The sequence below is a fragment of the Octopus sinensis genome, linkage group LG10 (assembly GCF_006345805.1).
Source record: "Octopus sinensis linkage group LG10, ASM634580v1, whole genome shotgun sequence".
Classification (NCBI taxonomy): domain Eukaryota; kingdom Metazoa; phylum Mollusca; class Cephalopoda; order Octopoda; family Octopodidae; genus Octopus; species Octopus sinensis.
Window position 1 is genome coordinate 38,275,463 of NC_043006.1, and position 10,300 is coordinate 38,285,762.

A 10,300-nucleotide genomic window follows, 5' to 3' on the forward strand; every position below is an offset into this window, starting at 1 on the left:
ATAGATAGATAGTAGATAGATATGTTCTTTATTAGCCACACAGGGCTGACACAGATAGAACAAATTACAAGGTAGAGCTTTCTTTTGAAGGTTTAAAAAAAAAAAATAAATAAAAATAAAAATAGATAGATAGATAGATAGATATACATTCATAGAAATATATAAATAGATATATATATATATACATACAGACAGAGGTACACGGATTTGCAGACAGACTAATAACTTCTGGTGCGGCTTAATTAATCTTAATAGAGTCTCATATTTTCGCAATAGTAATGTTTTACGGAGCGTATTTATTGTATAATAAATGCTAGAAGGGGCGGGCTGCAAAGTTTTTCAGGGTGTGGCTAAGTCACCCCTGGCCTCCACTTGCCTACAACACACACACACACACACACACACCACACACACACACACACACACACACACACACACACATACATATATAAATACGTAAGGGCGAGAGCGTGTGGTTTTCGTTTGTTTGTCTAGTTATACGAGTTTGTATTCTTTCTTCAGCCTTTACGGCTGTGTATATTTTTGCTGCCGTATACACCCTTCTCTGTCTCCCCACCTCTCTCTCTCGCACTGTGTGCGTGTGCGTGTGTGTGTGTGTGTGTGTGTGTTCGTGTGTCTGTGTGTGCCCTTGCGTGCCCGTACAAGCACGTGCGCGTGTATGAATGCATAATTACGAGAGGAGAGTAGTAGTAGTAGGAGGAGGAGGAGCGGTTTGAATCGGTGCGAGTTAATTTCACTACACTTTACAATGTTGCATATAGCACTTCTGTTGCTGGTATTTATGTTGGCTGCTTCTGCTGCCGTTGATGCAGCATCGTGCATCTTGATACTGCTGTCGATGATGTTGTTGCTGCTGCTGTCGATGATGCACATGCATATGCAGTCATCATTATCAGTTTTAAGGCCGCGAAAAAGCGGCGCGCGACGGAATCTTTAGCTTTTATTCTGCTATTCTTTTACTTGTTTGAGTCATTTGACCGCGGCCATGCTGGAGCACGGCCTTTAGTCGAACAAATCGATCCCATCACTTATTATTTGTAAGCCTAGTACTTATTCTGTCGGCGGCCTCTTTTTGCTGAATCGCTAATGACGGGGGCGTAAACACACCAACATCGGTTGCCAAACAATGGTGGGAGGATAAAGACAAACACAAATACACAATTACGTAGTACATACATACATACACACATACACACACATACACACTCACACACACATATAGATATATATATATACGACGGGCTTCTTTCAGTTTCCGTCTACCAAATCCACTCATAAGGCTTTGGTCAGCCCGAGGCTATGGTAGAAGACACTTGCCCAAGTTGCCGCGCAATAAGACTGAATCCGGAACCATGTGATTGGTAAACAAGCTTCTTACCACACAGCCACTTCTGCGCCATTTCGTCCGTCTTCATGTTCTGAGTTCGAATTTCGCCGAGGTCGACTTTGCCTTTCATACTTTCCGGGTTGATAAAATAAATACCAGTGGGTGCAGGGGTCGATGTAATCGACTTACCCCCATATCAATAAACAGCTGGTTTTGGACCAACATTTCAAACCAATAGTTCTTGCGACTCTTTATGTCCTGAGTTCAATTTCCGTTGACGTCGGCTTTGCCATTCATCCTTTCCGGGATCGATAAAATAAGGACCAGCTGAGCGCTGGGTCGATCTAATCGACTTACTGCCTTCCCTAAAATTGTTTTTCTTAAGCCTATAATCCTTTCTACTAAAAGCTCAAAACTTGAAATTTGGCGGGAAGGGAGTAGTCGATTACATTGACCCGAGTATTTCACTAGTACTTAATTTATCGAGCCCGAAAGGATTTAAGTCAAAGTCAACCCCGGCAGAATTTGAACTCAGAACGTAGCAGCAAACGAAATACCTATTTCTTAACTACCCACAAGGGGCTAAACACAGAGAGGACAAACAAGGACAGATAAACGGATTAAGTCGATTATATCGACTCCAGTGCGTAATTGGTACTTATTTAATCGGCCCCGAAAGGATGAAAGGCAAAGTGGTTCCAGGCGGAATTTGAAATGACAACATAATAATCCTTGGCGAGCTGGCAGAAACGCTAACACGCCGAGCGAAATGCTTAGCAGTATTTCGTCTGTCATTACATTCTGAGTTCAAATTCCGCCGAGGTCGACTTTGCCTTTCATCCTTCCGGGGTCGATAAATTAAGTATCAGCTGCGTACTAGGTCGATCTAATCGACTGGCTCCCTCCCCCAAAATTTCTGGCCTTGTGCCTAGAGTAGAAAAGAATCGTTAGCATGCCAGTTAGAATGCTTAGCGGCATTTCGTCCGTCCTTACGTTCTGAGTTCAAATTCCGCCCAGATCGACTTTGACTTTCGCCTTTTCGGGGTCGATAAAATAAGTACAAGTCAAGTATTGGGGTCGATTTAATCGACTAGTTCCCTCCCACCTTAATAATCCCAGCTTAATAATAATAGGTACAAAGGATTATTAAGGTGGCAAAAAGCGGCGCGCTGGCAGAATTGTTAGCACGTCGGACAAAATGCTTAGCGGTATTTCGTCTGCCGTTACGTTCTGAGTTCAAGTTCCGCTGAGGTCGACTTTGCCTTTCATCCTTTCGGGGTCGATTAAATAAGTACCAGTACTGGGGTCGATATAATCGACTTAATCCGTTTGTCTGTCCTTGTTTGTCCTCTCTGTGTTTAGCTCCTTGCGGGTAGTAAAGAAATAGGTATTTCGTCCATCTTTACGATCTGAGCTCAAATTTCGCCGAAGTCGACTTTACCTTGCATAATTTCAGGGTCGATGAGAATAAATACAAGTCAAGTACCGGAGACGAACTGATCGATTTCCCCCTCCCCTCAAAAACTGTCCCAGTGCCAGGATTTGAACCCGTTGTCATGATTATTATTTGATATTTTTATAGTTTCAGACAAATGTCTACTGCATCACCTGCTGCAACTCCGTGTTGCTGAGGTGTGAACAGAATTTTTTTTTGGTTGGGGTGGGGAGCAGAATCTTCCCGGCATTGTGTTGCATCAGTTTGATTTGTTAAGAGGTTTGACTGTAGTCTTGTGTTGCATTAGTGCTTGTATTGTGTGTTGTGTAATCAGAGTTGAGTTCTGTCGGGTATCAGACCTGTAGAGTACATGTTGGGGGAGTAGTAGTTGTAGTAGAAGAAGAAGAAATGTGTTGCGAATCAATGTGTTGCGCCGTGTCTAATATCATTCACATCACTTTGTGAGCTGTTAAGAGGTCACACCGTCTGCTAGAAATAAGAGTCATTGGTTAAGATTGTCCTTTGTGTACTCTCTCTCTCTCTCTCTCTCTCTCTCTCTCTCTCTCTCTCTCTCTCTCTCTCTCTCTCTCTCTCGTAAAGAATGTCTTGCACCCCGGACGCATTTGATCAAAGGTAAGTGCGGTAAATGCTGGCTTGGAGGGGTTAAATAACAGCATGAACAATAGCAGCAACTTCAGACAACATACCTGAAGTCCGACTTCACACAACAAAGCCTACTTACCCTCCAGGCTATTTCGATAGTAGCATAATTTTAATCATTGAAGTCAGCAATGTCGACGACAAATAAAATTTCCCATTCAAAGAATTTCATTTATGTTTTACATTCTTCGATAGTCGAGTCAAAGTAGATGTCTTAACGTGGTAGCTCAACTTTGTAGAAATAGCAACAAAATTTCCCTCAGATTACCAACGTATCATCGCAAAAATGAAAGGAGACGTTGAATAATGTGATTCAGTATGCATTATCACATAATCACGTGATCAAGCAGGCTATCAGATGTTGTTATACATCGCTGGTCACGATGCGATTTGCACCGTTTTAAATTTCGAAAATGCCACGCAGCTGGCTAGGCGAGCAGACCAACGTCCCCGCTGATTGGAAGGCTAGTCCGTTTCAGGGTTACCCATTTACAGCAACGTGAAATGAATGAAGTGTCTTGCTGAAGAGGATAACGCATCGTCTGGTTTAGGAATCGGACCCACGATCGCTAGTTCATGAGTTCAACACTCTAACCACTGACCCACGCACCTTCATCCATATATGTATTATTCTTGGGACAAAAACAAGATGGTCATAGCTGGAACGATTTTGATCACGGATCTACTCCACAAGGGATTGTGTGTGACTAAACAACTAAACAACTTATTGATAGATTTCTCTCAGCTTTCTTCCATGCAATGGTGAAATTCTTTCCAATTCCTAAGCCACCTGTCATTTCTGTTGTACAGTTTTAGTGACCTTACTCGGACTTTTGTTTTTTCTAGGCATGTGTCGTGTATGTGTGAGTGTGTGTATCTGCATAGATGTATGTATGTATATATATATATATATATATATATGAGTGGTAGACAGTCTTTCTAAAAACTAAATTCCATTAAGGGAAATGGTAGTATGACCCAGTTCCTCAAACCTCAAACTAACCATTGTTCACTGTGTTCATAGTTTAATCCCAAGCTATTTTTAGAAAGGAATGAAAAAAACACACATGCTGATACAAACAAACACATAAACACATGCTGATATTTCAGTTGGTAAGCAACTCTTTATCCATTAGGATGGGAATTAATTTTTGTCAATTTTTGCCCTGAAGTGATTTTTACCTTTTAAATGCATAATGCAATCTTAGTTGCAAAATATGACTGAAGGTAAGAAATTGAAACGTACGTAGGCGATATGAAATTGACTGTTAGGTAAATAAATTGATTTTTCCCTCTCAAACTCTCCTTTTTCCTTACATCATGTTTAAAATTCTGCTCCCCTATATCGAATGGATGAAAACATAACGACTACTGGAACTTCATAAGTGTTAACATTGACACTAATACAAACTAATGGGTTCCTAATATATTAATCGATATGGAGCTAACCCGGTGTACGCTTGAATAAAATACATCCATGTGGAAGACCTCTTTCCATTCGAATCTTCATGTATATATATATATATATATATATATATATGTGTGTGTGTGTATGTGTGTGTATATGTACTAGGTACTCACAAATACACTCACCCACATAACGTACACACACACACACACACACACACACACACACACAAATATATAATGCTAATACACCATGTATGAATAAAACAGATAAATTTAATGCTACTAAACTACTGATTTTAAAAGCCTCACTGTCGAAATTAAGCAGATGTAATTACATTTTGGTATTCTCTTTCTATACAGAAAAACAAGCAAGATAATCCTGATATGCTTTATAATTCATCGAAAACACAGTTACTCCTCATCTTTCTGTTTACAACGGGAAATCATAACATTCGCTATTTAAATTAAAAACAAACCAGGCGTTAACTAGAATGGCTAGACTAAAACGTATGCAATGCTTACTCGGCGAAGTGATTAAATAATTAATAATCATTTTATGCACAAGACAGCGTCCATTAAGAAGCCTAAGATTAATTTAGTGTTGCAAAACGAGAATTTTTTAAGGATTTGCTGAGGAACAGAAACAGATGTGTTTTTATCTTTTCTAGTTCCACACCGAAAACATTAAAAATTGTATTTAAGTATTTAATAACATTATAGGAGTGTGTATTTATGTGTGTATATGTGTATGTGTGTATATGTGTATGTGTGTATATGTGTGTGTGCATGCGTATGTGTGTGTGTGTGTGCTATGGAATCTGTCAATATTATTTATTCTGCATACCAGCAAATACGTTGGCGTGCAGCTAAGTATGATGGCACGCTGGAGCGCAAAGGCCTCGGCGAACCTACATATATATATATATATTATATATATATATATATATATATACATACACAAACACAAACACACATACACACAGAAACACACATACACATATATATATGTATATATACGTGCGCATCTCCGTAAATGCGTGTGTATGTACTTATTTGTGTGTATATGTGATATGTGCATATATATATATATATATATATATATATATATATATCAAAATAAGCAACAAGGATATCCAGAGGTAATGCAGTACGAACGTTTCATGCGACTCCATTTAGTTGAACAATGCAATCATTTAATTACATCAATTTAAAATGTAGACCAATCTTCAGCTGCACAAAGACATAGAATTTAATAAAATTAGAAGGACACATTAGTATAAATTTACCTAAAATCTCCAAGAGGATAAGGAGATAGACATAGAACATGTTTTACCAACAACATCATAGATATATACATCATATATATATCTTTTACATTTCTTTACGGGAAACGTTCTGGATATGCAGATAAAGCTCCTGTTTAATTATGACGGCCACAGTCTAATGATGCTGACTGGTGATGCATTACATGTTTATAAATTTCACCCAATGTTTATTGTCATTACTACAGCAACTATATATATATATATTATATATTATATATATATATATATATATATATATATATATATATATTACACATACACACAATGTCGAACATATATGCACGAGGTGTGTGTGTGTAGTTATTTCGTCGGCCTGCTGCATTATTTTAGACGTAAGAGAATATATTCTCAATGCCCTTGGTGTAACAGCACCCGAAAGCAAGTTGTAGCCAAGTGACAGATATATATATATATATATATATATATATGTCTACACACACACACACATATATGTCTACACACACAGGTACACACACATATATATACTATAAACAAACTTATATATCATAAACACACACGTACACACACGTATGTGTGCGTATGTGAGTGTATATTTGTATTTATGAGCGTTTGTGTGTACGTGTGTGTGTGTGTGTGTGTGTGCTCGCGCGCGTATGTGTTAGGACGAAGGTGGGTGGCTCTAGAAGTTCGTCTCTACTCACATTCTTTTCTCTGTCTACCAGGCGGCTGATTGTTTTGGACTAAGATCAGAAGAGAACCAAAAAAAAAAAAAAAAAAAAACAAACAACAAACCCAACCACGACCATCAAACAATCCGACATTATTTATATAGAACATCTGCCCTTACAATGCATGACAAAATATTGAGCATCATCTCACCTTAGAAATACGGGTGCATGATGAGTCGAAATGATAGTAGTGCTTGTGAGTAAAGAGTTTCGTGAGTTTCATTTTCTGTCTTCCATCGTCTAAACTCCATGGACGCACAGAAATCCTGAACTAGCATAGACCTCCACACAATTAGATCTTGTACAACGGAAACCCGAGCGTCTTCTTGGTCAGCTGAAAACAGTTTTGGCACAAACTTGGCAGATATGCATCTCATACCCAAATCTTCAGTGATAATGGACTGAACTGAACCGTAATTAATCTGTCCATCTTCTGATAATTCACGGATAGTGATTCGACGATTTCTCTTCACAGCTGCACGCACATCGAGGTTTTTCTCATTTCTGCTGATTGTGGCTCTTCCAGAACGTTCGTCGGTATTGACATTTTTCGGCCATCTTGGAAATGTCTGAGCCACTCAGCATATACTTTCTGCAACTGCGTAGTCCTCTGAGCAGGTATCGCCATGACAACTTTCTCAGTCATGGTCAACGCGACGATCACACGCTACACACCTTCTTTCCAAGCACTGCTGTAAACAGCGAAAGTGAGCTAGAACATCAAAGCTTAATGCGCATGCGCAGCAGAGTTCAAGGTAATTTCTTTGCCAAGCGGCTTCACTCTGCATGCTTTAGCTTCGTTACTATCGCAACAATCCGGATACTTATTATATATATATATATATATGTTTATACACAAACATATATATATATATATATATTATATATATATATATATATATATATATATATATATATATGTTTGTACACAAACATATATATATATATGTTTATACACAAACATACATCCCCCCATCTATCTATCAATCTATCTATCTATCTATCTATCTATCTATCTATCTATCTATCTATCTATCTATCTATCTATATATATATATATATATATATATATATATATATATATATATATATATATATACATGTGCATGTGTATCTATATGAGTATGTGTTCACCTGCATACGCACACGCGTGTATACGTGCGTTTGTGTGCGCTTGTTGTGTGAAGGTAGAATTTTTAGAACTACAACTCTGAGAGACAGCCATTCGCTGATTAAGCTTCAGCATTGATGAATAAATTATGATGTCTATTCCTATACATAATTATAATGCATGCGCATTTAATCACTGAAATAAATAGATGAATAAATAAAAAGATGGGGAATTAGTGGGAATCTATTGTCGTTTGTCATTTGGAAATAGTAAAATGCTTCCAGAAGGTATTCATCTCTGACACTTGACAGGCGAGAGCAGGTGCTGTTCACATCATTAAACTGCTGATGTGCACAACTGAGCTAAAAGGGCGATCGAGTAAAACAATTGATGGAGATTATATACACACACACACATGCACACCCAAACACATGCACACACACACATGTATATGTATATATATATATATATTATATAAAAGGGCTTAGTAAAATAAATTACTTTGCCGCATACTGAACTCATTAGAAATATATATATATATGTGTGTGTGTGTGTGTGTGTGTGTGTGTGTGTGTGTGTGGTGTGTGTGTGTGTGTGTGTGTGTGTGTGTGTGTGTGTATGTGTGTGTGTTAAGTAAAATGAGACAACAAAGCCAAGACTGTGTGGAATTTATAGAATATGTATAAAGGAAAAGGTAAATTATTTACATTATTTACCTTTGACGGATATTTGTCCTCATCTTGTTTGTTGTTAACGCAACGTTTCAGTTGATATACCCTCCAGCTTTCAGCAGGTGTTTTGGGGAAATTTCGAACCTGAGTTCTCACTCCTAAGGTATTTTTCGATGTTATTATTATTATTATTATATTATTATTATTATTATCATTATTATTATTATTATTATTATTATTATTATTATTATTATTATTATTATTATTATTATTATTATTATTATTATTATTATTATTATTATCATTCAGGTTACTGCCTGGAATCGAACTCGGAATCTTGGGGTTAGTAGCCCGCGCTTTTAGCCACTAGCTGTTTCCGGGATATTAGAGATGTCCCTTCATCAGAGACGATATGAGAGAGTTAATTAGAGGGAAATAGTAGGGTTCAATATAAGGAGTTATTTTGGAAAAGGACGGGCATAGGAAGTATAAAGGTAAATAAGAGAATAAAAATAAAAATATAGGTTGTTGGAGATTACTTAGGGGGTGTTCGGTATATATACTGTGTGGTGATTAAAGTTGCATTTAGATTTGTCCATAGACAAAAAGCTTTACTATCCATTCCAAACAGCACTTTCCTTGGATAATGGAACTGCAACTGTAACATCCTACATATATTTTTATTTTACTTTTATTCTCTTATTTCTCTTTATACTTCCTATATCCATCTTTTCCAAAATAACTCCTTATATTAAACTCTACTATTTATCTCTAGTTAACTCTCTCATATCGTCTCTGATGAAGAGATATCACTAATATCCCAGAAACAGCTGTAAGACTACCTTTCTCTTTATAAATGTCCTATAAATTCCACACAGCCTTGGTTTTGTTTCATTTTATTAAACATATATACGCTTACGCAAGACCCGCGTTAGATTCCTCCCTCGTATCACTATCGAACCGAGAGTTTAACTTTGTAGTTTAATAAAAATCTATAATTGAACTGCTAGGGCCCCTAGAAAAGATTCAGGTGTAACTCGTCTATTTTCTTTTAACGGCCAAGGGGAAATAACCCATTCATTTTTCTTTATTTTTCTCTTTTGTCCACTGGTCATTTCTACCTCCATTTATTAGAGAAGTGATATCATTAGAGTGACCGCTTGTATAAATACGTGGTGGCAAAAATAGAAATAAACTTTAGGGGTGCGTAAACTACACGAGTAGATCGTTTCCAGAATTTTTTTTTTAGAAATTTTATTCGTTGAAAAAAGACGTACAAAACGTAAACATTTGTACCGGAAATCGACTCATTTAATGTCAGAATAGGTTTTATAGAAAAAATAAGGGCTTCAATATAATGAGGTTGACTTTTATTTATGCTGGATGGTATGTTTACTTTTTCAGTATAAATTTACCAAAACCATTAAATGGTTAACTACGTTTTGAAGTCTGACGTTCATGCTGGTAATCACGACCCGGGCCATATTTTTTTCCAGTGCTTTGAGTTTCTACCTATCGCAATGGAGCACCATTGACATAAATAGTGATAGGAATATTCCTGACTGAAAAAATGTAAAGATATGGATAATCTTGATTGTATGGTTTTAATTTTGTCTGTTTATAACTAGGTAGAGTTTTAAGTTTGTCGTAC

The 10,300-nt window shown here is 37.2% G+C and overlaps 1 protein-coding gene across 1 annotated transcript in view; it reads right to left on the reverse strand.

Annotated features, from left to right (window-relative positions):
- The window catches only part of LOC115216740 (chaoptin), a 69,292-nt gene extending 68,988 nt beyond the window's left edge, over positions 1 to 304 (reverse strand). Inside the window, exon 1 of the mRNA XM_029786289.2 lies at positions 190 to 304. The gene's annotated coding sequence lies outside the window, so the exon portion shown is untranslated. The remainder of the gene's footprint in view (positions 1 to 189) is intronic.
- Between the last annotated feature and the right edge of the window lie 9,996 nt (positions 305 to 10,300).